Here is a 7020-nt window from a genome sequence, read left to right on the forward strand (position 1 = left end):
CATTTAACAGTTGCTCATCCGCATCAAAGTATGCTTTGGGAGTTTGTGAGTAATCACTTAATCACCACATTGAGGAGCACTTTGCATCAAAGCTGTTTAATGACTTTTGTTTAAAAGCTTGTTTAAAAGTCCACACTGTTTAATCTTGTAAAAATAAGTTGATTGGTTGGATCGGTCCTGTTATGACTGACAGTTCGTGACCTAAGACATGATGACCTGTAAAACTAGAGGAATGATATTTCCAGAATATCACAGAAAACTTTGTGTGCAAAAGTTATTGTATCTGTTGAAATCAAAAATGTGTCACTATCCATCCGTTATGAAATATTTTCTAGGATATAATCACAAGGATATGTCACAAGCAAGAAGAATTTAGTTTATTAGTGCAGACACTTTGCACTGTGTGGGGCGAAGAAATCACTATTTTTTATTTTTCTATGTTTCACAGCATGGAGGGGGGAGAAGACAGACCTTGTTTAGTGGCAGCATCTGAAGGTGCTGGTCCCTGTGGAGATTGCGTCCCTATGACAGATGGAGACTCAGATGGCCCAGAGATCATACCCCTTCCAAGTGATCATTTCCGTTTGCTGAAATATAAATGCGTTGGTGAGTCTGATGTCCATCTCCGTGGTACATGTATCTCAAATGATGGGGATTCCAAGAGCACTGAGGTGCCTACAGATGGTTGTGATGGCTGCAGCTCTGTAAGAGTAAATGACTCTGATGACTCGGAGTGGATTCCAGATATGAACACTGCAGAGGAAGCATGTAGCAGTGATGGGGATGACAATCTTGATGTTGATCCCGAGAGTGATGGGGGTGAGGCACACTCAGCAGGAAGCGGTGTGACAGTGATGCACACGTCCAATAACGATGGGCTTCGGTGTCGGAATAAATACCATTACTGTCTCTACTGTCATGAGTCCTATGCCAAACTGTCTCGTCACATGATGCAGGTTCACAGTACACAGAGCCGTGTCGCTCACATCATGAGCTTTGATGTAAAATCCAAGGAACGGAAGATCCGGTAGGACTTAATCAGAAACGAAGGAGACCACATCCACAACTTAGATGTTCTTGAGAAACATGAGGGTGAAATAATTCCTGCAAAGCGTCCAGGCTCTTGGAAGGTGTCTGTCAGCGACTACTTGCCTTGCGAGTTCTGTCTTGGCTGGTACGTCCATAGTGACTTGTGGAAACACCAGAAGATCTGCGCAGCTTATACCACTAAGGACAAAAAGTGGAGGAAACTCCAAACAAGAAGTGCCATGTTGTTGCCGATGTCAGAGGAGTGCTCAGAGAGAATGAAGGCAAACGTGCTGTCCAAAATGAAACACGAAGACATCAGCTCCATTGTTCGAGGAGATCAGCTTATCTTGAAATTTGGCGAGCACCTCTACAAGAAACTTGGCCATGATTCCAGTCAGCACACGTACATCAGTCAGAAGATGAGGGAACTGGCACGTTTGTTGCAAATCCTGAGAAAAGAAAAGTCAGCAAAGATGCACCTGCATGATTACGTACGGCCCAGGCAAGTTTACGCAATCATAGCTGGAGAGTTGCAGAATACTGCCCTGAAACGGGTCAGTATGGAATCCCATCACTTGCTCTGAAGTTGGGTCATTCTTTGCATAGATGTGCTCTCATTTGCAAAGCTGAAGCTATCAAGATTGAAAACCGGACTGGTAGACAGGAAGCAGAAGAGTTCTAAGGTCTCACCGACTCAGATTGGTCCAGTGATGTGTCCAAGCATGCGCTAACCACTCTCTATGACAAGAAGAGGAACCAACAGCAATTGCTCCCCCTTGCAGAGGATGTCAGCAAGTTGCAGAAGCGCCTTCAGAATGTGGTTAAAGAAACCACCAGAGTAGGGGAGAAGGGCGGATACCAGACTTTGCCATAGGTCTGGGGGTAGTACAGGGCCAATGGGGAGAGGGGCAGGTACCAGACTTTACCCCTCTCCCTTTCCCCCACCCACTGGCCACGCCCCGCCCCTTGATCTCTCCCAATGATTTCCCTCCCCCTCCCAATAATCTCCCTCCCAATATCTCAGTCTCAGCCCCAAGCCAAAACCGGGGCTCAATATCTCTCGTCTTGAAGATCTCCCTCACCAGCCGGTGAGTCTGATTGCTTATAAATCCAAAAGTCTGACCTCTTTAAAAAAATTAAAAAAAATTATATTGATATATATAAATGATGAGTATGATCAAGCCAATCGTTAAGGGATTTTCTAGATGGAATAAAGCCACGCTGCGCGATTACGTCCAGCGATATAATATACCGTACGATCAAAATGTTGCTCTTACGCGTAAAGTCTACATCAACGGGATAAAAAAATACGAAGCTCAATTTAGAAACTTGAGGAAAAAGAAGCTACATGAGCTCAAACAGATTGTAGACGATTATGATCTAGAATATAACCCGTCGGGTTATAAGGGTCGATTTTTGAAAAAAGATTTACTCTCGGCGATTCAAAACTCTAGGCAACCCGAGTATTTTCAAGAGGCTGAGTTTAGAGCGACGAGGAGATTTAGAAATAACTTTAGAAACTGGGAACTGATTCCTAGACTTTTTAACGACGATTTAGTCAAGTTTTTTGATACGCACAAAGATCAAATTGTAAATAAAATCAAGTCAGAATTGAGAGAGCTGAGAGGTTTAAAAATGGAGCTCACAATCAAAATAAAATACGAAAAAACCAAACCCGATGGTACGATCGAAACGATCGAAGCTACACATTTTACCGATCAGAGAGTCGTTTTAAATCAAAGTCAAATAAAACAGGTTTTAAAAGAAGACATCGACCAGATATTTAAAAAGGATGAAAGGTATACGAATCAAGGATCGGGTTGGGTTTTAAAAAAGATAATGGCGTTGTATATCAACATCAACAGGTTTAACCCTGTGAGAGGTAGTTCTTATATTGACCTACCAAAATGTATCAAACAGAAAACGGCGATGATTAACATTAAAAACAAAGACGACGAGTGTTTGAGATGGTGTTTGAGAGCTGCTCTTGGGTTGTATACGGATAAAGTAAAAAATAACATAAAAAACGATCCTAAATATAAAATTCATAAAGAAGAACCTGTTGTATACACCAAAGACGACGGACTCAAATTTAAAGGCGTAGACTTTCCAACACCGATCGACCAGATACCAAAGATAGAAAGACAAAATAATTTAACGATAAACGTATACGGTTATGAGGGGGAAATATATCCGTTATACGTGTCTAAAAACTACAAACCAGAGTCACGACCTATCGATCTGTTTTTGTTTTCTGAGGGCGACAAGCATCACTACTGCTGGATAAATAACTTTTCGAGATTGATTCACAACGTTACAAAAGATAAAAGTAAGAAATATTTTTGTCGAAGGTGCCTGAGTCATTATAGAACGCAAGTAAAATTAGATAGACACATGGCCGATTGTAACGGTATAGATACACATCCGTCAAAGATTGTATTTCCTACCGCTAAGCAAAAATATGTAAATAACGAGTGGATAGTCGACGAAAACGATGTGCCAACATTAGAATTTAAAAACTACAGGTTTAAACAAAAAGCACCGTTTGTAGTTTACGCCGACTTTGAATCGATATTAGAAAAAAACTCGGACGATAAAAAGAACAACACGCAAAAGACAAACATTCACAAAGCTAGCGGTTACTCGTTGGTAGTAGTTAGATGCGACGGCACCAATGCGTATCAAGAGACTTATAGAGGTAAAGATGCTGTATCAAAGTTTGTAAATAAAATGTTAAAAATACAAAGCGACATAAATTGCATATTTAAAAAACCCCAACCCATGAAATTTAATGAGCGAGCTAAAGAACATCATGATACAACAAACACGTGTTGGATTTGCGAGAAACCAATTTATCCCAATTACTCGAGCAACTGTCAGTGCCAGAAACCCCAAAAACCAAAAACAGAAAAACAAATAAAAGAACATCAGTACGAAAACAAAAATGGATTTACAGAGTCTAAATGCCTCGAATGCAAAAAGAAAATCAACAAATTTAGAAAGGTGAGAGATCACTGCCACGTCACGGGTAGATATAGAGGTACCGCGCACGCCTACTGCAATCTAAAATTACAAGTTAAACCAGGTTTTACCCCCATACCAGTCGTCTTTCACAATCTGCAAAATTACGACGCTCACTTGATCATGCAGAGTATTTCAGAGTACGATGAAAAGGAAATACAAGTTATCGCTAGAAATTCAGAAAAGTATATTTCGTTTTCGATCGGAAATATGCGATTTATAGACTCGTTTAATTTTATGGCGTCTTCGTTGGATAGATTATCTAAAGCTTGTCCGAGAGAGTCGTTTAAACTACTCAGAGAACATTTTAATCGTCAAAATATCGACTCGTTGTTACAAAAAGGAGTTTATCCGTATGAATACATGGACTCGTTTGACAGATTTCAAGAGACCAGCCTACCCCCCATCGAACAATTTTACAGCAGCCTAAAAGACGAAAATATATCGCGAGAGGACTACGACAGAGCTAAACTGACGTGGAACGAGTTTAAAGTTAAAAACATGGGGGAATATCACGATTTGTACGTCACTACCGATACGTTATTACTGGCATGCGTATTTGAAAACTTTAGGAAAACGTGCATTACAAACTACGCGTTAGATCCGGCTAATTACTATACAGCACCAGGATTGTCGTGGGATGCCTTGTTAAAACACTCGGAAATTAAACTCGAACTATTGCAAGACGTAGACAAACATTTATTTTTTGAAAAAGCAAAAAGAGGTGGTATCTCAAGCGTGGGTGGTATGAGATACCACAAAGCCAACAACAAATACCTACCCGACCATAATCCAAACGAGCCGTCGAGTTACATCACCTACCTCGATGCAAACAATCTGTACGGCTGGGCCATGAGTCAATACCTGCCGTACAAAGACTTTAAATGGGCGTCTACAAAAACGTTTACCGAGTCTAAGATATTATCTCTCAGGAAAACGTCAAACACCGGTTACTGCTTTGAAGTAGACCTCGATTACCCGGATAATCTCCACGACCTGCACAACGATTATCCCCTAGCGCCAGAAAATATCGTCATACCAAAAGAATGGATGTCTGATTATCAAAACGAGTTATTGGATACCGAACCTAGTAGCAACGTGCAAAAATTAACGTGTACCCTTAATCCTAAACAAAAATATGTTTTGCACTACGTCACGTTGCAGTTGTATCTCAAACTCGGCTTGAAACTTAAAAAGGTACATCGAGTGTTGCAATTTAAACAAGCGCCTTGGATGGCATCTTACATAGACAAAAACACGCAACTCCGAACAAAAGCGACCTCTGATTTTGAGAAAGACTTTTTTAAACTGATGAATAACAGCGTGTTTGGTAAGACGATGGAAAACGTCAGAAACCGGATTGACGGTTACCTGCTCAGAGACAATAACGATGACGATCGAGATAAATACCAAAAAATTATACAGAAACCGAGCTACAAAACGACGACGTCATTTTCAGAATGCAAATTGTCATTTGTCGAAAAGTACAAGACTAAAACCGTGTTAAACAAACCAATCTATTGCGGAGTGAGTATCTTGGATCTATCTAAGACGCTGATGTACGATTTTTATTACAACCATTTGAAAGACAAGTACAAAGAGAAAATCAGGTTGATGTACACAGATACGGACAGTTTGGTACTCGTAGTGCACACTGACGACGTGTACAAAGATATGCAGCAAAACGGGCAACAATACGACCTTTCGAATTATCCGACGGATCATCCTTTGTACGACCCAACCAATAAGAAAGTGATCGGTAAATTTAAAGACGAGTTTGGAGGTAAAATAGTCAAAGAAGTTGTTTGTATAAGACCTAAAATGTACTCCATTTTAACCGCTGACATCAACCTGAAAAAAGCCAAGGGTGTCACAAAATCGGTTACCTCTAAGAAATTAAAACACCGACACTATTACGACTGCATCTTAAACAAGAAATCTCATTATGAAACCATGACTCACATTAGATCGGAAAATCACATCCTTTACACCGTATCTCTAAATAAACTATCGTTGAGTCCGTTGGACACAAAGAGGTACATTTTACCGGATGGTATAAACACGCTGGCTTTTGGTCACTACGGCGGTAATTGCGTGTCCTCGGGTACGACTTGAAGCTCTTGTCTCACAAAACTCCTTTTTGGGCCGTTTTGAAGGTAATAAAGAGTAGGACCCGTCGTGACTTTTTTACCGTTAATCATTTTAAATTGACTCGTTCTTTTTTCCACGTTGAAGATGTCTACGCTCCAAATGGGGTCCGTGGCTCTTCTCGAGGTTCCACCCTCTTGCTCGCCCGGGTAATATAAATATCTAACCATAGCATCTTGCGGTAATTGTTGCTCTTTTGTTTTAACGGGGTTAGCCGGCGATTGCCGGACCTGTTCTAGTTTAACCGCCTCTGACGGTGCTTTAGCTATTAATCTCGTCGTTTCATCGTTTATAGCTTTGATCACGCTGGGTAATCGCTCGACCCATTGCGTGTTTCTACTCTCGGGATTTAACATTTCTTGAGCGTACTGATGACCAAACAGTCTCTCGGCTAGCGTTCGATTAAATCTTTCTACGATACCCTGCGATCGGTGGTTTCCTGGTTCACCTACGATAATCTCGACGTTTTTTGAGGTCATCCATTTTTTAAATGCGCCTTTAAATTCGGTACCGGCGTCTACTCTCAACGTTTTAGGGTAACTCAAAGGAGATCTCGCGTAAATCTTGACGATAGCATCTTGGGTGGAATCCGCCGTTTTAGAAACCAAAGGTTCTGCTTCGTGGTATCGACTCGCTACGTCGACAACCGTCAAAGCGTATTTATAAGTCTTGCGTTTTACTTTATCCCAGGGTAGGTATAGCACATCCATTTGGTGAAAATCGTTTGGTGTTTCAAACTCTTGCGATGTACTCGTAGGTCTGGGTACATACGCGGACCCGGTAGATAAATTTGCCAGATCGCTTGTTTTTTAAGCCAATCTC

General features: G+C 41.0%; 1 pseudogene; it reads left to right on the forward strand.

Moving 5' to 3' along the window:
- The first annotated feature begins 427 nt into the window (after nucleotides 1-427).
- LOC119734049 lies at nucleotides 428-1785 on the forward strand (annotated as a pseudogene).
- The last annotated feature ends 5235 nt before the right edge of the window (nucleotides 1786-7020 follow it).

Source organism: Patiria miniata, unplaced genomic scaffold, assembly GCF_015706575.1.
Source record: "Patiria miniata isolate m_02_andy unplaced genomic scaffold, ASM1570657v1 HiC_scaffold_26, whole genome shotgun sequence".
Lineage (NCBI taxonomy): Eukaryota > Metazoa > Echinodermata > Asteroidea > Valvatida > Asterinidae > Patiria > Patiria miniata.